This window comes from Prionailurus bengalensis, chromosome E4 (genome assembly GCF_016509475.1).
Source record: "Prionailurus bengalensis isolate Pbe53 chromosome E4, Fcat_Pben_1.1_paternal_pri, whole genome shotgun sequence".
In the NCBI taxonomy this organism is placed as follows: domain Eukaryota; kingdom Metazoa; phylum Chordata; class Mammalia; order Carnivora; family Felidae; genus Prionailurus; species Prionailurus bengalensis.
The window spans coordinates 968,803-993,927 of NC_057360.1; the positions used below are offsets into that span (position 1 = coordinate 968,803).

A 25,125-nucleotide genomic window follows, 5' to 3' on the forward strand; every position below is an offset into this window, starting at 1 on the left:
CCTAGCGAGGAGGCCATAGCAACCCCTGCATTTTTAGCCTCTTGGTCAGACGTGTGGGCGGCCTCAGGACCCTGAGCTCATAGCTGGCATTGAAGCAGTGACTGCCTTCTTGGGGGCTGTGCCCTTGAACCAGGGGGCTCTGCGCTGCCTCTGGGTGGTCAGTGTCAGAACCCCAGGAAACCGCCTGCTTTTCGCCTTCAACTGGATTTTATTAAACCATAAGAAAATGAGTTCTCATCCTGGCTGGGCCACACGTGACCCCGCTGTCTCTCCGGCACCACGTCCCTCTGAGCTCCTCCTCGTTTGCCGTGCTCCAGACACGCCGGCCTTTCCCCGTCCCTCACGCTCGCCATGCTGGCTCCCTTTCTGGGCCTCGCACCTGCCGTTCCCTCTGCCTGGAATGCCTTTCCTCAGATCTGTGCCTGGACCTTCCTGGGGCTGGAAGGGCCGTTGGTCCTGTGTGCCACGTGCGTCCTGTGCACCTCCAGACCCACAACCTGGAGACGCAGCTGGGTTGCTTGCTTGGTTATAGATCACAGGACAGGACTCAAAAGAGACGCGGTGGGTCTGTTACTGATAATTCTGCAGTCTGCCCGATCAGGTGTGAGGTCTGACCTCTAGTAGGTGGCTCTGGGGCTGTGAGAGACAAGAGGTTCTCTTTCACGGTCGTCGAAGCTTTATGGGTCTCGAGCCTTGCAGCCGCTAGCGTCCCTTCCGGTGACCCATCCAGACGCCCATGTTTGAGTGCGTTCGCGGGGCTGTGTCAGGAACTGAGCGTTAGTGCTGTCGGGGAGCAAAAGTTCCTCTAGGGTTTTAAACAGAGGGAATTTAACGCAGGAATTTGGTAATGGAGGTCTCGCAAGAGCGGCCGAGCAGAAGGGGAAGGCGAACGACTCAAAGACCGGCTGCTTTAGGAAGCCCGGCCGCCTCCGGGGGCCGGATGCACAGAAGAGAGCGTGGTGTTGCCCTGAGCCCACGGCCGCCACAGCAGCAGCGACCGCATCTCCCTGCCTCCCACTTCCCACCTCCCCGTGCAGAACCCGCTGGCAAGGGAGTCTGGGAAACGCAGTGTTCAATCTTCCAGCCCTGGGGTGGGGAGGGGAGGAACTGTGGGCACAGACTCTGCCCTTTCCCTCCCTCCCCGCCCCAGGCAAGCCTGCCCTGCCCTCCCAGACCACAGCAGATCACACTGTGCTCCCTCTTAGAGCTTTCTGGACCTAGACCCTCACAGATCTTCCCGCAGCTTGTTCCAGGGTATTATGTTTATATGCACACACAACGTGCATGTGTATGTATACACTACACATGTATTTATATCAGTTTCTGTTTTCCCTGCTAGAAGTTTCTAGAAGGCAGGGCCTGGCTGGGTTTTGCTCTTCGGTGTCCGTGGCACCTGCACAGAGCGGACACTCACAAACGTTTGTGAAACGAACACGGATCTGCGAGCATCCCACTTACTTCACCAGGCCTCGCCTCTGGTCTGGACTCGGGTGCCTTTCCCCTAACTCTCAGGAAACCTTAGGGTCAGCAGAAGCCTTAGCTCTGACAAATAAATGTGTTTGAGTCCGTGACACTGTCTCATTGTCTGCCGGTGATCCTCACGGGGCATCTTTCCTAAAGAGACGGTGATGGGGCACGTTTTTTTTTTTTTTTTTTTTTCAATGTTTATTTATTTTTGGGACAGAGAGAGACAGAGCATGAACGGGGGAGGGGCAGAGAGAGAGGGAGACACAGAATCGGAAACAGGCTCCAGGCTCCCAGCCATCAGCCCAGAGCCCGACGCGGGGCTCGAACTCACGGACCGCGAGATCGTGACCTGGCTGAAGTCGGACGCTTAACCGACTGCGCCACCCAGGCGCCCCAAGGGGCACGTTTGACGCAGGGCTCTGGACGGAGACATGTTTTTTTTAGCAACAAGGACTGTGACAATCATAAGCCAGAACTAAGACATTCAGCCCCTTAACTGGACCGTTGAAGGATGGTCGATGACCACAGGATGGGTGAGTACCCAGGGGCTACCTGTGTTCCCACTTTCAAGGTTGTCTCCATACTGGAGGCCGAATGAACAAAAGGATGTCAAAATTCAAAACAGCGATGTTTCCTAACAATTGGAGATATTTCAGCTTCTCTGGCAATTCGATAAATGACCAGGGAGGAACAGAGAGGGCCCCCGACTCTGAATTGGTCTGGAAACAGTGCCAGAGTTTTCAATGTGAAGAAATTCTCTTTTTGCCCTTCTCTTTCCTGGGCTTTGCCTGGTAACTACACCATAAATATCCCAAAGGAGGCAGTGCTGAGAGTGACATAGACACCTGTCACCCACCGGGCTCCAGGGCCTGGAGGGCAGAGCGTCTCGTCTCCTCTGGCCCCTCTGACTGATGTTGATTCTGACCGAAGTGTATTAGGACTTACATTAGTGTTTCGTGGTCATAATATATTTGGTTAATGATTGTTCATTTTAGTTGTCACTTTACAGATTTATTATTAATTGCTGAGAAGTCAGAAGTCCCCAAAGAATTGCTTTTCCTTTCCCTGTTATTTGTATAGTGTTCTTATTAAAGGAAAACTTTTGGTTAGGAAATGCCAATGTTTCTCAGCTATTTCTCAGGCTAACCAGGTGGGGTTCCGGGGGACTCCTCCCCTCCCAGCAGCCGTCTACCTACGCGCCGTCCATTCACCAAACCTGTATTGGACACCTGTATTGATCACCCTCCACCCAACTGGCAGCGAGATGCCCGTCCCTGATGCGGGGAGCATGGGTTGCCCCTGGCGTGCTCTACTGATGCAGTCATCCCAACTTTTGCTGGGGCCAACTGGAATGCAACACCAGTGGGAATGAATGCACTGGCCACGGTGGTACGTCAGGCATTTGCCAATTAAGGAGGAAGCAGTAATTTAGAAGCTAGAACTGGAAGGTCATAGACAGGGGAAATCGGTGCATTGAAGAAAGATAGTCAAGGCTAATGGTAATCAGTCACCAAATAAGGCCAAATGGGAAGGCTGTGCCAAATGGCCCAAAACAATTGGAAGAGTACAAGTGTCCCTGAGAGGGTTGAATTGTCATTCTGTCAAGCCTGCTCTGCCGAGGTCATGGCCCTGAGTTGGGAAGAATAGAATCCTGAGACCACAGTGGGGACATCTAGGTCAGTAAAATCTTGAATCTCTAGATCGCTCTGAACCTTCTGGGCCCACAGAAGTGATGTGTTTCTCACTGTTAAAGGCTAGCACTCCCTCTTTCTTTAAGATGATGCCACCAGGCCAATACGTATAGTTGAGCCCTTCCATAGCCTGGCTGGAGAAGTGATGGGCCTGTGAAGGGAGGAAAGGGACCATAGTCTGAGGGAGCTACAAGACCTCGACACCATTCTCTGGCACGAGCTGGGAGATTATATGTGGGGACGGATTCTGCGGGTTCTAGATCAGTGTATGTGGGGGAAGATTCTGAGAGAGGGTGCTGGATCAGTAGATCAGTGTCCATGGGGGGAGGGAGAGTCTGAGAGTTCTGGGATTCTAAATCAGTGTACAGGGGGGTCCTGAGCATTCTAGATCAGTGTACATGGGGGAGGGTTATAGATCCATGTATGTGGGGGGGATTCTGAGAGAGGGGTCTGGATCAGTAGATGAGTGTCCTGAGGTTTCTAGATCAGTGTACATGGGGGGAAGATCCTGAGGGTTCTAGATCAGTGTACATGGGGGAGAATTCTGAGGGTTCTGGGATTGTAGATCAGTGTATGTGGGAAAGGATTCTGAGGGTTCTAGATCAGGAGAGGACATAAAGTTGGATGATGGAAGCATATCAATGTGGGACTACGCTTTCCTGATATAGGATTTAATATCCTTGCAAAGATCCTGGGAGATGGTGCTAATATACTGCAAAGATGGCTCTTAGAAGCCTGGAAAAAACAATGGTTCATGCTAACGGAGGTAGAAATGTCAAATGCTGTTGGCAGTGAAAGAAGGAATCATAAGTCTCAGAGAAGTGGGTATGCTGGAGTGGAAATCTTATCTAAAGGTTTTCCGGAAAGCTCACCGATGACTGTGTTTGGTGGGCAGTCCTGACAACACTCTGTTTTCCAAAGTAATAAGGTACATGCTGAAGAAAGGAGCACCAGCATCCTTGGGAAGCTCAGCGGTGACTCCTCTACAGGCCAGGGCTGCTCTCGGGGAGACACTGTGACAGAACCGGGTTCTCTTACAGAAGTGGAAATTATAGATTCCCCAAAGAATTAAGGCCAGGTGGTGGCACATATGTGTCAGAAGCAAAATGGAGCATGATTATTATTATAGCGAGAGGCAAGGTCAGAGTGATAGCCATAGGACCAGACTCTCGGGGACCAATGGGGATGGTCAGAACACGGTCAGAACACGGTATCCCTAGGGGCCACGAGGGATAAGTGCCATGGGGATTGCTCAGATATGCACTCAAAACTTTTGCAAGGCAAAACTCCATCAAGGATGGAAGGCCAGGAGGCTGAGGGCAACTGTCACAATTTAAAAAGTAATAATTTTTTGACTAGTTTCCAGACATGAGACAGTTTTCGGACCCAAAACTGACTACAGAAGAGGCCAAGTCTCCATGGTCTCTGCCATAGAAGGACCCCACAGCTCCACGGCAAGGGGGTATGACAACCATTCCCCCCATCCCTATTGTCATTTACTTGGGTAGCTGGGTTTACTGACGAAAAGGGAATGTTCTGACATTTCAGTGAACGCTCTATATAGGGTCAGAGTTGAAATCGATTTCCAAAGTGTTATCAGGGCTTTCTGTAAGATTAGGGAGGCAAATGGAAGCCAGGTAATAAATGTCGTCCTGGATTCGGTATGGTTTACAGCATCTACGACGGAAACGCACCAATCAACCAATTAGGCAGAATGGCTTGACCAGTGATGTAGGCTAGCCTCTCTCACTGGTCACTCTGGTGCTACGTGGACACAGCAGTGGGGACTCTGACTCGACAAGGCTGCTACGTATACTGCTGCTGCTGGACGCCCATCTTCTGGTAATAGGGATCAGTGCTAAGCTCCCGATACGTCATCATCTCTTGAGAAGACGGACCAACCACTTGGTGTCAAGTTGATCACACTAAACCTGTTCCCCTTGGAAGGCAGAGTGATTCACCTTACCTGCAGTAGACATGTATTACAGGTATGAGTTTGTCTTTCCTGACTTTAGGGTCTCAGCCAGCACCGCCAACTGGGGGACTCAGTGTTTGACCCACCGACATGGGATCCCATGTAACATCTCAGTGTGTCAAGTAACCCATGGAACAGCACACGAGATGGAACAGTGGGGATGTGATTATGGGGTCCACTTGACCCATCACACTCTCCATCACTCAGAAGGTGCCGGACGGAGGGAGAAATGGAGTCCTCTTTTGAAGGCAAAACTGAGGCATCAGATTGGAGACGGTGCCCTGAGAGGGTGGGACGCCTTCTCCAGAAGGCGGCATACACCTTAAAGGAATAGCCATTGTACGTCATGTCTCCAGTAGGTACCATGTATTATATGGGCCTGGACACCAAGGAGTGAAGGCAGGACTGGCTCCACCTTCCATCACTTTCCAAGATGTACTGTTTAAACCATTTGCAGATAATGTGATTATAAATACATTTGGCTTTAAATCTATCATCTTGTCTTCTGTTTGCTCCATTTGTGTTTTATCCCTCCTTTCCTCTTTTTTCTGCATTTTTGGAGATCAACTGAGTACTATTTATGATTCCATTCTATTTACTTTGTTGGCTTATTGGCTTTAACACTTGGTCTTTTATTTTAGTGTTTGCTTTTGGGTTATAGTCTACATCTTCAACTTGCCACAGGTAATATCATGCCAGTCAGATATCACAAACAACTTATAATAGTATATTTCCAACCTGCCCTCATCTTTTGTGTGATCTTGTTGTTACATATTTTATTTGTATATGTGCTATAAACATCAGAATACATTATTACTATTGCTTTAAATAGCTCGCTCATAAAAAGATTTAAATAATAAGTAGAACATTTTATATTTACTGTGGGAAGCAGGATTCACACAAGGTCTCCAGGAGTCATGCCCTAATGCACATTATGCTTTGTAATATTCTCCTCCCCTTGAGTGTGGGTGAGGTTTGTGAATATGATGAGATCTCTCTGTGATGAGGTTACTAATGAGTTGGCCTTGAGTTAACCAAGACAGATTATCCTGGTAGGTCTAACCTAATCAGGCGAGCCCTTTGAAAGACGGTTTGGAGGTCAGAGGCTCAAAGTGGGAAGTGCGGGAGATTTTCCTGCTGACCTGGAAAGGGCATACAACCATGTCGTGAATTGTCCGTGGAGGGGCCACAGGGCCAGGACCCACGGGCAGCCGCTTGGAGCTGCAAGTAATCTTCAGCTGACAGCTAGAAAGAAAAAGGGACTTCAGGTTTACAACCTTGATTTTGGTTTAGTGAGACCATGAGTAGAGGACCCTGCTAACCTGAACCCAGACTCCCGACATATGGGAGCTGTGAGATAATAAATAGGTGTTGTTTTAAGCCACTAAATTTGTGGTAACTTGTTATGTGACAAGAGACAAGCAGTACATTTACCTGCATGGTTACCTTGCTGGTTCTTTTCATTCTGCTGTGTAGATACACACCTCCACCCGTTATAGTTTTCCTTCTGCCTGAAGGACTTCCTTTAACATTTCTTGAGGGGTTTGCTGATGATGAATTCATTCACATCCCTGAGATAGAATCGAAGGGTCTGACCGGTTTTGTGCTGTTGACTTTGGGGCTTACCCTAGGGGGATGAATTTGTCAACATTTGTAGGTATGCATAAGTCTTTATTTCATGTTCATTTTTGGAAATATATTTTGGTTGGGTATAGAAGTCGGGGTTAACGTGTTTTCCGGTACTGAAAACATTTTGCTCCACTGTCTTCTAGCTTCTGTTGTTTCCAGAGAGAAGTCTGCTGCCATTCTCTCTTCTGATGTGTGTTGTGTGTTTTCCTCCTCTGGCTGCTTTTAAGACTTTATCACTGGTTATGAGCCTTTGATTTTTGATGTATTTGTGTAGTTTTCTTTATGTTTTGTGTGCTTGGTGTTCATTGGGTTTCTTGCATCTGTGGGGTTTATAAAGTTTTAAACAAATTGGGAAAAATTTCTTTAGGGGTGCCTGGGTGGCTCAGTCGGTTGAGATCCAACTTTGGCTCAGGTCATGATCTCACAGTTCATGAGTTCAAGCCTCATGTCGGGCTCTGTGCTGACAGCTCGGAGCCTGGAGCCTGCTTCAGATTCTGTGTCTCCCTCTCTCTCTGCCCCTCCCCTGCTTGTGCTCTGTCTCTCTCTCAAAATAAATAAACATTAACAAATGAAATGAAATAAAATAAAATAAAATAAAATAAAATACGTTTTCTGTGCCTCACTCTCCTCTCTTTTTGGATTCCAATTGTTTGGCTGCTCGAAGTTATAGTACAGGTACTATTGCTATGTATTTATGTTCACAAATCTTTTCCTCTGCAATTTCTACCTACTGTAAGTCCATCCAGGATACTTTTAATCTTAGACATTGCAGTTTTCATTTACAGACCTTCAGTTAGAATCTTTTTAATATCTTCTGTATTTGTACTTAGTATATACAATATTTCTGCTAGCTTTTTCATCATATGAAATACAGTTTAGAAAACTGTTTTTATAGCCATGTCCCCAAATTCTATCATTTTTGTGATTACCGGATCAGTTTCAGTTGATAGATTTTTTTCTCCATGTTATAGATTATATTTTCCTCCTTTTTGCATACCCTGTATTTTTTGATTGGATGCCAGACAGTTAATTTTACCTTGTTTGGTCCTGGGTACTCTTGTATTTCCTCTAAATATTATTGAACTTTATTTGGGGATGTGCTTAAGTTACTAGTTTGATATGTTTCCATCTTGTTTTTAATATTTGTTAGGTGAGAGCAGAGCAGCAGTTAATCTGTGGATAATTTTCCCCAAGTACTGGCACAGACCTCCTGTATACTCTGCTGAGTTTCTGTGAATTATGAGAGTTTTCACTCTGCCTAGTAAGAAGAGGAACTCTTTCTGTCATTGTGAAACCCCCAGGAATTGTTCTTTCTAAGACTTTCTTGTGATTCTTTCCCCAGCCTTAGTTTCCTCACACATGCAAGCTGGTCAGCATTTGGCTGACAAATAGAGGAGGAATTTCTGTAGATCTCTTAAGTTCTTTCTGTGAACAGCTCTCTCTTCTTTGGTACTTTGTCCTGGGAACACTAGCTGTCTTGGCTCTCCTGTGTTCCCATATCTGTGTCCTCAATTCAGGGAGACCATGGGGCTCTGCCTGGGTCCCCCTTCCTCCTCTCTGAGCCATAGCCTGGAAACTCTCTCAAGACAGTAAGGGGGCCAATGTCGGACTCACGTTTGTTTGTGTTCTGCCTCTCAGAGATCACCATCCTTCATTGCTGCCTTCCATCCTGTGTCTTGAAAACCATAGTTTTATATATAGTTTGTCTGTTTTCTTAGTTGGTTCAAGCAGGAGATAAATCTGGGCTCTGTTTCTCCATCTTACCTAGAAGTCAGCCTATAGTTTCCATTTTTTCTTTAATGTTTATTTTGTTTTATTTTTGAGAGAGAGAGAGAGGCAGAGAGAGGGAGACACAGAATCCAAAGCAGGCTCAGACTCCGAGCCTGAGCCATTAGCACAGACCCTGTTGTGGGGCTCGAACTCACAGACCAGGAGATCATGACCTGAGCCGAAGTCGGATGCTTAACCCACTGAGCCACCCAGGCACCCCTCATTTTTTCTTTAAATAATATATTAAACTTACATTTCCTAATACATCAATTTTCATAAATAAATCCGTGTCTTGACTCTCCCTGTGAAATGTGGAAAGAAATACAACAGCACCTCCCTTTTCAATCTCCTGGTTTTGGCAAGATGTGAAAATTTCCCCCAATATATTATCATCAAATTATTATTATTATAAAATCGATTTAACTCTTCTTCCACGATTTATAATGATTTTATCGTAGTTACCACTTATTAGGATTTATTTCTATGTTTAACTGAATTCAGATCACCATTAGTTGTTGTTTTTTTTAATACCTTGGCTTCTCCACGCATGAATTCATTATTTCAATTCTTCTTTTCATTGTGGAGTTCACTGTTGAAGGCAGAGTGCTTGTGCTGTGCACCTTGGTGACTTTGCATTGATTTGTAATCTCAGCTTTCTTAGGCTCACCCAGAATGGAACAGTCTCTCCAGGGAGGATTCGTTTTGCCCAATTTCACAAGAGATTTGTAAGGAATATAATATGCTATGTTGTTCCTTTATAATGAAAAATGAGAAGACCAAGATACTTGTGTTCTTTGGTCAGTGTATTGTGTCTCAGTAGGAAACTTACGCAGCAGGTCAAAGTGCAAAGCTTCTGTGCAATCATAGCAAGGTGGTTGTGGGGAGTGAATTGTACCTCTTTTTTTTTTTTTTTTTTTACTATTTTTTAAAACTCAAGTACAATTCACATACAGTGTTATATTACTTTCAGGGGTACAAAATAGTGATTCAATAATTATTTTTTAAAAAATGTTTTATTTAGGGGTGCCTGGGTGGGTCAGCCGGTTAAGTGTCTGACTTTGGCTCAGGTCATGATCTCGCAGTTTGTGAGTTCGACCCCTCCATCGGGCTCTGTGCTGACAGCTGGGAGCCCGGGGCCTGCTTCAGATTCTGTGTCTCCCTCTCTCTGCCCCTCCCCTGCTTGTGCTCTCTCTCTGTCTCAAAAATAAAATTAAAAAAACATTTTAAAAATTAAATTTTTTGGAATATTTTTATTTATTTATTTTGAGTGAGAGAGCGAGAGAGCGAGCATGAATGGCGGGAAGGGCAGAGGGAGAGGGAGAGAGAGAATCCCAAGCAGGCTTCATGCTCAACGTGGAGCCCAAAGTGGGGCTTGATCTCACATGACCACGAGATCATGACCTGAGCCGAAATCAAGAGTCAGACGCTTAGTTTACCGAGCCCCTCAGGCACCCGTGATTCACCAATTCTATACATCACCCGATGCTCATCCGGGTAAGTGTACTCTTAATCCCTTTCACCTATTTCACCCACCTGTCCTCTTCCCCTCCCCTCTGGTGACCATCAATTGTCTGTATTTAAGACTCTGGTTTTTTTGTCTCTTTTTTTCTTTGTTTTATTTCTTAATTCCACACATGAGTGAAATCATATGGTATCTGTCTTCCTCTGACTGACTTATTTCACTTAGCGTTGTACCGTCTAGCTCCATCCACCCTGTCGCAGATGGCAAGATTTAAATCTTTTTCATGGCTGAATAATATTCCATTGTGTATACGTACCACATCTTCCTTATCCATTCGTCACGTGATGGACGTTTGGTTTGCTTCCGTAATTTGGCTATTGTAAATAATGCCACAGTACACACAGGGACATACATATCTTTTTGGATTGGCGTTTTCATATTCTCTAGGTAAGTACCCAGTAGTGGAATTACTGGATCGTATGGTAATTCTATTTTTAATTTTGGGGGGGGAACCTCTATGCTGTTCTCTAAGACGGCTGCACCCGTTTGCATTCTCACCAATCGTGCACGAGGGTTTCTTTTTCTCCACTCCTCCCTGACATTCGTTATTACACTTCAAAAATATTTGAAGACCTCAGGGTCAGAGCACCCGCCCGCAAGGTGGAGACGTCCCTACTGTGCGCACTCCGGATCTGTGGACAGAGTCGTCTCCGTTTGCAGGTATCTTGAGTGGATGTTTGGCAGCAGCCGCCCCCAGCTGCCGTTGATTCTGTCTATGTGCTAACGGGATCCCTGCTTGCATCATCTCCTCTGCCTCATCTTTGGGTCTCTAACCATGCAGCAGGAATCTGCTCGATTATCCAGTGTTTGGCCCTGGGAATGCTTTATCTTTAAGGTAATTTTTGTACACGCAGGATCTTTTGGGGGAACTTTGCAGGTGCCTCTCTGATGGTGATCTTTTCCTTGTCCGAACGCCTACCTGTCACTCGTTATTCGTTCCTGCCTCATTCTGCTTGTTGTCTTTTCTAACCTTGGTCCTGTCACATCTGACTGCCAGTATCTTGAGGGAGGTCCTTTGTGTATTTGCATACATTAGCATTTAGCTCGACGTCTTATACAGAGGAGATGTTCAAGAGGTACGTGTCAGGTGGAATAAAAATATTCCCTGGCCTCCTGCTTTTCTTTGGCACCTGAATGCCCAGATCTAGACTCACGTCCCATGTGTCTTTTTAAAAGGAGATTTAGGGGAGCCTTGGTGGCTCAGCGGGTTGAGTGTCTGGCTTTCGGTTTCGGCTCAGGTCATGATCCCACAGTTTCATGAGTTCGAGCCCCATGTAGGGCTCTGTGTTGGTGGTGTGGAGCCTGCTTGGGTTTTTTTTTTTTCTCTCTCTCTCTCTCTCTCTGTTCCTCCCCCACCTTGTGCTGTCTCTGTCTCTCTCAAAATAAAGAAAGAAACATTTTTTAAAAAGGAGATTTGGGGACACCTGGGTGGCTTGGCCGGTTAAGCATCTGACTCTTGATCTCGGCTTAGGTCATGATCTCATGGTTCGTGAGATCGAGCCCTGCATCCGGCTCTGTGCTGACAGCTCAGATCCTGGAGCCTGCTTGGATCCTCTCTCCCCTTCTCTCTCTGCCCCTCTCCCGCTCATGCATGTTCTCTCTCTCTCTTTCTCAAAATAAATAATAAAAGTAAAAAACTTAAAAAAAAGAGATTTGGGGGGTGACTGGCTGGCTCAGTTGGTGGAGCATGCAACTTTTGATCTTGGGGTTGTGAGTTCGAGCCCCACATTAGGCATGGAGCCTGCTTTTAAAAACTTGGAAATAGGGACACCTAGGTGGCTCAGTCAGTTAAGCATCCGACTTTGCCTCAGGTCATGATCTTGCAGTTCATGAGTTCAAGCCCCACATTGCGCTCTGTGCTGACAGCTTGGAGCTCAGAGCCCAGAGCCTGCTTCAGATTCTGTCTCCCTCTTTCTCTGCCCCTCCCCCACTCATGCTCTGTCTCTGTCTCTGTCTCTCTTTCAAGAAATAAACATTAAAAAAATTTTTTTTTAACTTAAAAATAGGGGCACCTGGGTGGCTCAGTCGGTTAAGTGTCCAACTTCGGCTCAGATCATGATCTCATTGTTGCTGAGTTCGAGCCCCACGTCGGGCTCTGTGCTGACAGCTCAGAGCCTGGAGCCTGCTTCAGACTCTGTGTCTCCCTCTCTCTCTGCCTCTCCCCTGCTCGCTCTCTGCCTCTCTCTCTCTCTCTCTCTCAAAATAAACATTAAAATTTTTTTTAAATAAAAAACCTTGAATATAAAAAAAAGGAGATTTGGAAACTGATTTGAATCTGCTCAATATTACGAGGCATGGTTGACCCAAGGGCGGAGACTCATGAGTGGTGGGGGGAAGGGAGCTGTTCAAGAAGGAAAATACGTATTAAAAGGCCATGGCAAGTGTATTGAGCATAAAGTTGCAGCGTCCCGAGTGGACTAAGTATGATCACTGCTCACAGCGTGCCCAAGCAGCTTTACTGGGTTATTGAGCATTCGGAACGAAGCGTCTCCGACCACAGGACCGGTGTATCTCAGCTCCAGCTTCTTGGGGGGAGGGGGTAACAGCTTCTATTAGGGATCTAATCATTGTCGCTCACAGTCCTGTATGTGCTTAGAGAAACTCAAACAATTCAGCGGGGGGGAGGCCAGGACCACGTGTGGCACAGAGACCGTGGTCCGGCAGTCGGCAGTGAGGTTTGGCGTCAGGAGTGTTAGCAGCAGGGGACATTGGGGTGTAGACAGTCATCTCCATCGTCCACATCAGCGCTGGCCCTTCTCCAGGGCTCTGTCCAGGGGCGATCCCCTCCTGACGGCTGCTTCCTGGGCTTGTAGCCCTAAGCCCACTGAACCGTGGCGGCCTGGCCGCTGGTTTGTCTCTCCCAGGGGCCGTACCGTGTCCTCCGCAGCTTCCAGTACGGTGCTCGGTGCGCCGTGGTGGTGAGTGAACGTTCGAGGCGCGTCTGCAGGAGGGGCGGTGGGGTTAGCAGAGGGGTGGGCGGGGTTGCGATCCTGGCCGACCTGCCACCCAGGTGTCACACACGCACCTGGACTGCCGGGGACCTGGAGTGCAGACCGCCTGAGCGCGGCGTCATCTCACGCGCTCAGTCGGACACACGTGCGAAGGTGCGCTTGCTCCACGGGGACTCTCGTGGGCTCGCGTGGCCCATCTGGCCAGCTGGGCGTCTAGCCGGTTGGCGGGTTTCCTGCCTTCGTCGCCTGGTGTTGGCGCTCAGCCTGTAGGAGGCACGTCGGGTGTCTTCTCCTCTGGCAAGAATCCCTTTCTGTTCACCTCCACAAGCACATCTGGGTTGTGGCACCCCCAGGGGGGCGTGGACGTGTGAGTTCAGCTTGAGGTTCAGGCGACGCACCTGATTCAGCCACCGGATTTTGCTCTTTTTACACCGGGGGCATCTCCACGGGGTACTGGTGCCCCCACGCCCCATTGGCCCCCTACCACAGCCCCCACGCAACATCTCCCCTGTCGGAGGTGGGGCTCCGAAAACGCCTGTGTACCCCTCAGCCTGTTTCCTACAGATTTATACCCAAACATGTACCCAAGTGGAGTCTGGGTTTCTTTCACATAGGAGTTCACACTACAAATCTTTTGGGAGTACGTTTTCTTCCCTTCCTTCTTTTCTCCACCCTTTCTCCCTTCCCTGCCCTTCGCCTTCCCTCCTCCCTTCCCTTCCCTTCCCTTCTCTTCCCTCCTCTGTTCCCTTCCCTTCCCTTCCCTCCTCCCTTCCCTTCCCTTCCCTTCCCTTCCCTTCCCTTCCCTTCCCTTCCCTCCTCTTCCCTCCTCCCTTCCCTTCCCTTCCCTTCCCTTCCCTTCCCTTCCCTCCTCTTCCCTCCTCCCTTCCCTTCCCTTCCCTTCTCTTCCCTCCTCTTCCCTCCTCCCTTCCCCTCCCTTCCCTCCCTTCCCCTCCCTTCCCTCCCTTCCTTTCTGCCTCCCCCTCCCTTCCCTCTCTTCCCTCCTCCCTTCCCTTCCCTTCCCTTCTCTTCCCTCCTCTTCCCTCCTCCCTTCCCCTCCCTTCCCTCCCTTCCCCTCCCTTCCCTCTCTTCCCTCTTCCCCTTCCCTTCCCTTCCCTTCCCTTCCCTTCCCTTCCCTTCCCTTCCCTCCTCTTCCCTCCTCCCTTCCCTTCCGTTCCCTTCCGTTCCCTTCCCTTCTCTTCCCTTCCCTCCTCTTCCCTCCTCCCTTCCCTTCCCTTCCCTTCCCTTCCCTTCCCTTCCCTTCCCTTCCCTCCTCTTCCCTCCTCCCTTCCCTTCCCTTCCCTTCTCTTCCCTCCTCTTCCCTCCTCCCTTCCCCTCCCTTCCCTCCCTTCCCCTCCCTTCCCTCCCTTCCTTTCTGCCTCCCCCTCCCTTCCCTCTCTTCCCTCTTCCCTTCCCTTCCCTTCCCTTCCCTTCCCTTCCCTTCCCTTCCCTCCTCTTCCCTCCTCCCTTCCCTTCCGTTCCCTTCCGTTCCCTTCCCTTCTCTTCCCTTCCCTCCTCTTCCCTCCTCCCTTCCCTTCCCTTCCCTTCCCTTCCCTCCTCTTCCCTCCTCCCTTCCCTTCCCTTCCCTTCCCTTCCCTTCCCTTCCCTTCCCTTCCCTCCTCTTCCCTCCTCCCTTCCCTTCCCTTCCCTTCCCTTCCCTTCTCTTCCCTCCTCTTCCCTCCTCCCTTCCCCTCCCTTCCCTCCCTTCCCCTCCCTTCCCTCCCTTCCTTTCTGCCTCCCCCTCCCTTCCCTCTCTTCCCTCTTCCCTTCCCTTCCCTTCCCTTCCCTTCCCTTCCCTTCCCTTCCTTTCCCCTCCTCTTCCCTCCTCCCTTCCCTTCCGTTCCCTTCCCTTCCGTTCCCTTCCCTTCCCTTCCCTCCCTTCCTTCCTCCCGTCCCCTCCCTTCCCTTCCCTTCCCCTCCCTTCCCTCCCTTCCTTTCTGCCTCCCCCTCCCTTCCCTCTCTTCCCTCTTCCCTTCCCTTCCCTTCCCTTCCCTTCCCTTCCCTTCCGTTCCCTTCTCTTCCCTTCCCTCCTCTTCCCTCCTCTTCCCTCCTCCCTTCCCCTCCCTTCCCTCCCTTCCCCTCCCTTCCCTCCCTTCCTTTCTGCCTCCCCCTCCCTTCCCTCTCTTCCCTCTTCCCTTCCCTTCCCTTCCCTTCCCTTCCCTTCCCTTCCCTTCCTTTCCCTCCTCTTCCCTCCTCCCTTCCCTTCCGTTCCCTTCCCTTCCGTTCCCTTCCCTTCCCTTCCCTCCCTTCCTTCCTCCCGTCCCCTCCCTTCCCTTCCCTTCCCCTCCCTTCCCTCCCTTCCTTTCTGCCTCCCCCCTCCCTTCCCTCTCTTCCCTCTTCCCTCTTCCCTTCCCTTCCCTTCCCTTCCCTTCCCTTCCCTTCCCTTCTCTTCCCTTCCCTTCCCTTCTCTTCCCTTCCCTCCTCTTCCCTCCTCCCTTCCCTTCCCTTCCCTCCCTTCCTTCCTCCTGTCCCCTCCCTTCCCTTCCCTTCCCCTCCCTTCCTTTCTGCCTCCCCCTCCCTTCCCTCTCTTCCCTTCCCTTCCCTTCCCTTCCCTTCCCTTCCCTTCCCTTCCCTCCTCTTCCCTCCTCCCTTCCCTTCCCTTCCCTTCCCTTCCCTTCCTCCTCTTCCCTCCTCTTCCCTCCTCCCTTCCCCTCCCTTCCCTCCCTTCCCCTCCCTTCCCTCCCTTCCTTTCTGCCTCCCCCTCCCTTCCCTCTCTTCCCTCTTCCCTTCCCTTCCCTTCCCTTCCCTTCCCTTCCCTTCCCTTCCTTTCCCTCCTCTTCCCTCCTCCCTTCCCTTCCGTTCCCTTCCCTTCCGTTCCCTTCCCTTCCCTTCCCTCCCTTCCTTCCTCCCGTCCCCTCCCTTCCCTTCCCTTCCCCTCCCTTCCCTCCTTCCTTTCTGCCTCCCCCTCCCTTCCCTCTCTTCCCTCTTCCCTCTTCCCTTCCCTTCCCTTCCCTTCCCTTCTCTTCCTTCCCTTCCCTTCTCTTCCCTTCCCTCCTCTTCCCTCCTCCCTTCCCTTCCCTTCCCTCCCTTCCTTCCTCCTGTCCCCTCCCTTCCCTTCCCTTCCCCTCCCTTCCTTTCTGCCTCCCCCTCCCTTCCCTCTCTTCCCTTCCCTTCCCTTCCCTTCCCTCCCTTCCCTTCTCTTCCCTCCTCTTCCCTCCTCCCTTCCCTTCCCTTCCCTCCCTTCCTTCCTCCCGTCCCCTCCCTTCCCTTCCCTTCCCCTCCCTTCCTTTCTGCCTCCCCCTCCCTTCCCTCTCTTCCCTTCCCTTCCCTTCCCTTCCCTCCCTTCCCTTCTCTTCCCTCCTCTTCCCTCCTCCCTTCCCTTCCCTTCCCTCCCTTCCTTCCTCCCGTCCCCTCCCTTCCCTCCCTTCCCCTCCCTTCCCTCCCTTCCTTTCTGCCTCCCCCTCCCTTCCCTCTCTTCCCTCTTCCCTTCCCTTCCTTCCCTTCCCTTCCCTCCCTTCCCTTCCCTTCCCTCCTCTTCCCTCCTCCCTTCCCTTCCCTTCCCTCCCTTCCTTCCTCCCGTCCCCTCCCTTCCCTTCCCTTCCCCTCCCTTCCCTCCCTTCCTTTCTGCCTCCCCCTCCCTTCCCTCTCTTCCCTCCTCCCTTCCCTCTCTTCCCTTCCCTTCCCTTCCCTCCCTTCCCTTCTCTTCCCTCCTCTTCCCTCCTCCCTTCCCTTCCCTTCCCTTCCCTCCTCTTCCTCCTCCCTTCCCTTCCCTTCCCTCCCTTCCTTCCTCCCGTCCCCTCCCTTCCCTTCCCTTCCCCTCCCTTCCCTCCCTTCCTTTCTGCCTCCCCTCCCTTCCCTCTCTTCCCTCTTCCCTTCCCTCCCTTCCCCTCCCTTCCCTCCCTTCCTTTCTGCCTCCCCCCTCCCTTCCCTCTCTTCCCTCTTCCCTTCCCTTCCCTTCCCTTCCCTTCCCTTCCCTTCCCTTCCCTCCCTTCCTTCCTCCCATCCCCTCCTTCCCTTCCCTTCCCCTCCCTTCCCTCCCTTCCTTTCTGCCTCCCCCTCCCTTCCCTCCCTTCCCTCCTCCCTTCCCTTCCCTTCCCTTCCCTTCCCTTCCCTTCCCTTCCCTCCTCTTCCCTCCTCCCTTCCCTTCCCTTCCCTTCCCTTCCCTCCTCTTCCCACCTCCCTTCCCTTCCCTTCCCTTCCCTTCCCTTCCCTTCCCTCCTCTTCCCTCCTCCCTTCCCTTCCCTTCCCTTCCCTTCCCTTCCCTTCCCTCCTCTTCCCGCCTCCCTTCCCTTCCCTTCCCTTCCCTTCCTCCTCTTCCCGCCTCCCTTCCCTTCCCTTCCCTTCCCTTCCCTTCTCTTCCCTTCCCTCCTCTTCCCTCCTCCCTTCCCTTCCCTTCCCTTCTCTTCCCTCCTCTTCCCTCCTCTCTTCCCTTCCCTTCCCTTCTCTTCCCTCCTCTTCCCTCCTCCCTTCCCCTCCCTTCCCTCCCTTCCTTTCTGCCTCCCCCTCCCTTCCCTCTCTTCCCTCTTCCCTTCCCTTCCCTTCCCTTCCCTTCCCTTCCCTTCCCTTCTCTTCCCTTCTCTTCCCTCCTCCTTCCCTTCCGTTCCCTTCCCTTCCCTTCCCTTCTCTTCCCTTCCCTCCTCTTCCCTCCTCCCTTCCCTTCCCTTCCCTCCCTTCCTTCCTCCCGTCCCTCCCTTCCCTTCCCTTCCCCTCCCTTCCCTCCCTTCCTTTCTGCCTCCCCCTCCCTTCCCTCTCTTCCCTCTTCCCTTCCCTTCCCTTCCCTTCCCTTCTCTTCCTTCCCTTCCCTTCTCTTCCCTTCCCTCCTCTTCCCTCCTCCCTTCCCTTCCCTTCCCTCCCTTCCTTCCTCCTGTCCCCTCCCTTCCCTTCCCTTCCCCTCCCTTCCTTTCTGCCTCCCCCTCCCTTCCCTCTCTTCCCTCTTCCCTTCCCTTCCCTTCCCTCTCTTCCCTTCCTTCTCTTCCCTCCTCTTCCCTCCTCCCTTCCCTTCCCTTCCCTCCTCTTCCCTCCTCCCTTCCCTTCCCTTCCCTCCCTTCCTTCCTCCCGTCCCCTCCCTTCCCTTCCCTTCCCCTCCCTTCCCTCCCTTCCTTTCTGCCTCCCCCTCCCTTCCCTCTCTTCCCTCTTCCCTTCCCTTCCCTTCCCTTCCCTTCCCTCCTCTTCCCTCCTCCCTTCCCTTCCCTTCCCTTCCCTCCCTTCCTTCCTCCCGTCCCCTCCCTTCCCTTCCCTTCCCCTCCCTTCCCTCCCTTCCTTTCTGCCTCCCCCTCCCTTCCCTCTCTTCCCTCTTCCCTTCCCTTCCCTTCCCTTCCCCTCTCTTCTCTTCCCTTCCCTCCTCTTCCTCCTCCCTTCCCTTCCCTTCCCTCCTCTTCCATCCTCCCTTCCCTTCCCTCCCTTCCTTCCTCCCATCCCCTCCCTTCCCTTCCCTTCCCTTCCCCTCCCTTCCCTCCCTTCCTTTCTGCCTCCCCCTCCCTTCCCTCTCTTCCCTCTTCCCTTCCCTTCCCTTCCCTTCCCTTCCCTCCTCTTCCCTCCTCCCTTCCCTTCCCTTCCCTTCCCTCCCTTCCTTCCTCCCGTCCCCTCCCTTCCCTTCCCTTCCCTCCCTTCCCTCCCTTCCTTTCTGCCTCCCCCTCCCTTCCCTCTCTTCCCTCCTCCCTTCCCTTCCCTTCCCTTCCCTTCCCTCCTCTTCCCTCCTCCCTTCCCTTCCCTCCCTTCCTTCCTCCCATCCCCTCCCTTCCCTTCCCTTCCCTTCCCCTCCCTTCCCTCCCTTCCTTTCTGCCTCCCCCTCCCTTCCCTCTCTTTCCCTCTTCCCTTCCCTTCCCTTCCCTTCCCTTCCCTTCCCCTCTCTTCCCTTCCTCCCTCCATCCTTTTCTCTCTCTTCCTCCCTTCCTTTCCCTCCTAACAAACAAAATGGATGCTTATAAAGAATTACCTTGACCTTTTAAGGGCCTATAAAACACCAAGTTGGCATTCAAGTAATTGATTCCTCTGTAGGAAATATCCATTTGCTGCAGATCAACCACTCGGTTGTTGATTAATTAATCATGTAGTTTTGCAAAAATTCTCCTTTTTATCTCTACAGGCATAAATAATCCGCCACGGGGAGGCTGGAAACTATTTGAGAGCCAACAGCGTGAGGGGCTCCATTGGGAGAATCGTGTCTGTGCCCCAGATTTCTAGCTCTCTGCTCAGCTCCCACCTGGGGTCTGCCTGAGTGACGTGCCCTCGCCTTGTCCCGAGAACCCTGGTGGAAGAAGCGTCTCTGTCTGCTCTGGCACTCACTCACTTGGGAAAGATGTGGTAATGATTGTGGGTTCGCGTTCCCACAGCGGAGCCACATTTCCACGAACAACACACTCAGTCGACACTTACTATGTGCCGGGCACGGTTATGAGCACTTTACATGTATTAGCTCCGTTAATTCTCCCAACCTTTTGAAGTGGGTCCTTATTGGGCTCCCGATGTTACACGTGAGGAAACTGAGACTCAGAGAGGTTGATCCACTTGCCTCAGGACGCACAATGAGGTCCGGGAGCAATGGTTTGCACTGGGGCAGTTCTGACTGTGGGCCCTACACTCAACGATCACAGAGGCGTGACCTCCAAATGCAGTTAGGATTTATTTATTTACTTATCTTGAAGAATTCTGACGTTGGTTTTTATATAAAATCATGCTATCGAAATTTCTTTTTTTTTCACAGTTCAAAAGCATCTTTATTCAAGGAACTTACATCGTTAAACTATCAGAGAAATCCACAACCAGATATAATAAACTGTTAGCTCTTTGAAAGTAGTCACCCATTTTATTTTTCTTTTGTTATTCAGGATCCCAATAGATGGTCTGGGATGCATTTATTTATGCATTCAACAACCATGAATTTGTGACTATTATATGCTATTCCAGGGCTTGGAGATAAATAAATATCACAGTTCCCTTTTGATGATGAGCTACTGGAAAAAGGTGTGGGACAATGTAAGATAGTCCCTTTGTCTAGCCTGGTGAATGACAAAAGATTTCCCAGAAGAAAGGATTCCTGAGCTGAGCTTTGAAAGGGGGTAGGAATAAGGGATGCACAGGAGAGGGAAAAGTCAAGGGTCAAGGGAAGAAATAGTGCTTAGAGAAGGAAAAGAGCTAAGAGAAGAGGAATGCCTTGGAGGTTAGGATGATGTCACACAATAACATGATAAATAAAATATTCTCAAACAACATTGCATTGCCTTTTTCTTTTGGTAGCCCATACCTTTCTTTTATCTATCTATCTATCTATCTATCTATCTATCTATCTATCATCTACCTATCTATTTTAATTCACATCCAAATTAGTTAGCATGTCGTGCAACAATGATTTCAGGAGTAGATTCCTTAAGCCCCTTGCCCATTTAGCCCATCCCCCTCCCACAACCCCTCCAGCAACCCTCTGTTTGTTCTCTATATTTAAGAGTCTCTTCTGTTTTGTCCCCCTCCCTGTTTTTATATTGTTTTGTTTCCCTTCCCTTATGTTCATCTGTTTTGTCTCAAAGTCCTCATACGAGTGAAGTCATGTGATTTTTGTCTTTCTCTGACTGACTAATTTCACTTAGCGTAATACCCTCCAGTTCCATCCACATAGTTGCAAATGGCGAGATTTCATTCTTTGTGATTGCCGAGTAATACTCCATTGTAAATATACATACCACATCTTCTTTATCCATTCATCCATCGATGGCCATTTGGGCTCTTTCCATACTTTGGCTCTTGTCAGTAGTGCTGCTATAAACATGGGGGTGCCTGTGTCCCTTCGAAACAGCACACCTGTATCCCTTGGATAAATGCCTAGTAGTGCAATTGCTGGGTTGTAAGGTAGTTCTCTTTTTAGTTTTTTGAGGAACCTCCATCCTGTCTTCCAGAGTGGCTGTGCCAGTTTGCATTCCCACCAGCAGTGCAAAAGAGATCTTCTCTTTCCGCATCCTCGCCAACATCTGTTGTTGCCTGAGTTGTTCATGTGAGTCATTCTGACAGGTGTGAGGTGGTATCTCATTGTGGTTTTGATCTGTATTTCCCTGATGGTGAGTAATGTTGAGCATTTTTTCATGTGTCGATTGGCCATCAGGATGTCTTCTTTGGAGAAGTGACTATTCATGTCTTTTGTCCATTTCTTCACTGGGTTATTTGTTTTTTGGGTGTTGAGTTTGATAAGTTCTTTATAAATTTTGGATACTAACCCTTTATCTGATACGTCGTTTGCAAATATCTTCTCCCATTCTGTCGGTTGCCTTTTAGTTTTGCTGGTTGTTTCCTTCTCTGTGAAGAAGCTTTTTATTTTGATGAGGTCCCAATAGTTCATTTTTGCTTTTGTTTCCCTTGCTTCTGGAGACGTGTTGAGTAAGAAGTTGCTGTGGCCCAGATCAAAGAGATTTTTGCCTGCTTTCTCCTCGAGGATTTTGATGGCGTCCTGTCTTGGTTTAGGTCTTTCATCCATTTTGAGTTTATTTTTGTGTCTGGTGTAAGAAAGTGTCCAGCTTCATTTTTCTGCATGTCGCTGTCCAGTTTTCTCATCACCATTTGCTGAAGAGACTGTCTTTTTTCCACTCAATATTCTTTACTACTTTGTCAAAGATTAGTTGGCCATACGTCTGTGGGTCCATTTCTGGGTTCTCTATTCTGTTCCATTGATATGAGTGTTTGTTCTTGTGCCAGCACCATACTGTCTTGATGATTACAGCTTTGGGATACATCTTGAAGTCTGGGATTGTGATGCCTCCTGCTTTGGTTTTCTTTTTCAAGATCGCTTTGGCTATTCGGGGTCTTTTCTGGTTCCATACAAATTTTAGGATTGTTTGTTCTAGCTTTGTGAAGAATGCTGGTGTTATTTTGATAGGGAGCTATTGAAATTTCAAATAATGGATAGGACTGTTCAGAAGAGTCATCACTAAGAAAGCTGGACTGTTTGGTATCAGTTAGTTCCCTGGGTTCCCTAGACCCTTGGATAGAAAGCCTCCAAAAGATCTTTTTTTAGGTCTACTTTTTTTTTTTTAATTTAAATTTCAGTAAGTTAACAAACAACGGAGTACTGGTTTCAGAAGTAGAACCCGGTGGTTCATCATCTACATATGACACCCAGTGCTTGTCCCAACAAGTGCCCTCCCTAGTACCTATCCCCCATCTAGCCCACCCCCCCCCAACCTCCCTCCAGCTGCCCTCAGCTTGTTCTTTGCCATTAGGAGTCTCTTGTGGTTTGTTTCCCTCTCTCTCTCTCTTTCCCCTCCCATATGTTCATCTGTTTTGTTTCCTAAATTCCACATGTGAGTGAAGTCATACGGTATTTGTCTTTCTCTGACTGACTTGTTTGACTTCACATAATACCCTCTACTTCCATCCACATCATTGCAAATGGCAGAATTCCATCCTTTTTGTTGACTCAGTAATATTCCATTGTATCTGTACACCAAGTCTTCTTTCCCCACTCCCCCATTGATGGAAATGCGGGCTCTCTCCATACTTCGGCTATTGTCGATAGTGCTGCTATAAACATGGGGGTGCATGTGCCCCTTTGAATCTGTAGTTTTGTGTCCTTTGGGTAAATACCCAATAGTGTAATTGCTGGATTCTAGGGTAGTTCTACCTTTAGCTTCTTTTTTAATGTTTATTTATTTTGAGGTGGGGGAAGGGGCAGAGAGGGAGGGAGAGAGAGAGGGAGAGAATCCCAAGCAGTTTATGTGCTGTCAACTCAGAGCCTGACTTGGGGCTCAATCTCACAAATCATGAGATCGCGACCCAAGCTGAAATCAAGATTTGGACACTTAGCCAGCTGAGCCACCCAGGCGCCCCTATTTTTAGTTTCTTGAGGAACCTCCATTTTCTTGAGTGGCTGCACCCGTTTGCATTCCCACCAACAGGAGGGAAGACGGTTCTCCTTTCTCCACATCCTCACCAATACCTGTTGTTTGCTGAGTTGTTAATGTTAGTCATTCCAACAGGTGTGAGCTGGTATCTCATTGTGGTTTTGATCTGTATTTCCCTGATGATGGGTGATGTTCAGCATCTTTTCATGTGTCGGTTGGCCATCTGGATATCTTCTTTGGAGAAACGGCTATTCGTGTCTTTTGCCCGTTTCTTCACTGGGTTATTTGTTTTTTGGGTGTTGAGTTTGGTAAGTTCTTTATAGATTTTGGATGCTAACCCTTTATCCGATATGTCGTTTGCAAATATCTTCTCCCATTCTGTCGGTTGCCTTTTAGTTTTGCTGATTGTTTCCTTCTCTGTGCAGAAGCTTTTTATTTTGATGAGGTCCCAGTAGTTCATTTTTGCTTTTGTTTCCCTTGCCTTCGGCGATATGCTGCGGCTATAATTACGATTTAATGGAGACCAACAACATTTCCGTCATGGTGCAAAGAATTGGATTTATTGATGGCTTTGATGGCCCTTCTTTGTGGATTCAGGACGACACTGGCCAGGCCTGTTTAAAGACCTGACGAAGTTTTTCTGAGGCCTCATCCTACAACATTAAGAAAAAATAAAATGCTACATTAAATATACATTTTTGCTATAAATACTTGGAAGATGTCCTGAAAGTAATTTGCCTTTGAAGTAATCTGGCTGTGAACAATTTGCTTAATTCATGATTGGCTGCGATGTCTGATTCACACTTGGAATTCTTGTGGTTGTTTCCAAATGTAATGACATTGTTATGAATATTAATTTAGCAAATGAGGTTGACATAATATTATTACATCTCGCAGACATATAATGAAACGTTTAGCGATTGTGGTTTGCAATGTTCTTTTCAGAGTTTTGAGCCAATATTTTCCCTTCCTCAGTGTTGAACCTTCCCTTGCCCTTGGATGGACTCTGGGCCCCGCTCCTCGTCTGCTCGTCCCCTGATGCCGACCCTGAGCCAGGAGGCCTCGAGGCTGACCCCACGGTGGGTTGGCTGCAGGGCCCCTCCTCCAGCTGCCGGGGGTGTCACAGGGACTCCGCCAGGGGTGATGAGCAAGGGTGGCGAGTGCCCCATGGTGGGCACAGCACGTGACATCTTTACCACATACCCCTTCTCTCTCTTGTCATTTTCTGCCTGCGGGCGCGGGGCATCGGCTCTCTGTCCGGAGCCCTGAAGGGAGAGGCGGGCATGCCCGGCGGCCTGGTTTCCTGTCCTGCATCACCTGCCCTTGACTTTGGGATGGTGCCTGCCTGCCTCAGCATGCGCTCTCCCAGGTGGTAGGGAAGAGGCCTGGCTCTGGGACTTGGACCCACGGAGGATGTCATGCCAGCACTGACCCCTCCTGGGCGACCCTGAGCTAGCGCTCACCCTCTCCAGGCATCCGTGTGGACGGCACTGTCCACGCTGGCTGGCTCTGCACTGGACCTGGCAGCCGGTTCACCCTGCCGGACCTCTGGGCAGCGGGTCCCCCGCGTGGTTTGCCACTCGCTGCCTCTCCGTTCCTGCTTCCCAGTGTCTGTGCCACACGGCCGCTCTCCAGAGTGACCCTCCTGGGCAGGGTTTAAAATGGCTCCTGGCGGTGGCCCTTCTCCCTCTCGTGGGTCCTGCACCCTTCCCGCTGCTTTCAGAGGGGGTGGGCCTTATGTCCCAGGCAGCGCCCCTCACAGGCTTGCAGAGAGAGGATGTACTGTCAGCTTCCCAGCTTTCAAGGACCCTCACCCCTGCTTCCCCCCAAGAGACCTCGTCACAGGACAGTCTGTACTCCAGTGAGGGGCAGTCGAGGGTCAGGAGTCCTCGGCGGCTCCCGACTGTGTGCCTCGGGAGCTGTCCACGGGGCGTGTTCATACCCACTTTGGTGTCCCAGCACTGTGACATCTCTGTCCCCCACCATCCTAGTGCTTCCCCGACCGCCCGTGGAAGGCGTATCACTATCTCTACCCTGCAGAGAAGGAAGGAGACTTGGAATTCACGGTCACACCGCGAAGGGGTGAGGATGGGCACGCCCCGTGGACAGCCCCGTGGCTCCCAGGTGTGAGGTCCCCGCGGGCTGGGCCACAGCCGTCTGACGGCTGGGCGCCGGGAGGAGGCCTCACGCACCTGCTGGTTGTCTCATGCCTGCTGGCCTCTCTCTGCTCATGAGGACAGTCCCTTCTTCTGGGAGGCCGGGCAGGGCTTCCCGACACAGTGGCCTGGGGTCCCAGGACACAAAATCTGCAGAGCACTTGAGGTCCGGGCTCCGAAGCTCCGGTGTCACAATCGCCACA

The 25,125-nt window shown here is 50.2% G+C and overlaps 1 long non-coding RNA gene across 1 annotated transcript in view; it reads left to right on the forward strand.

Annotated features, from left to right (window-relative positions):
* LOC122475852 overlaps positions 1–20,152 on the forward strand; it is an 89,034-nt gene extending 68,882 nt beyond the window's left edge. The window contains exon 6 of the long non-coding RNA XR_006295322.1: positions 19,028–20,152. This is a non-coding gene — a long non-coding RNA (uncharacterized LOC122475852). The remainder of the gene's footprint in view (positions 1–19,027) is intronic.
* The last annotated feature ends 4,973 nt before the right edge of the window (positions 20,153–25,125 follow it).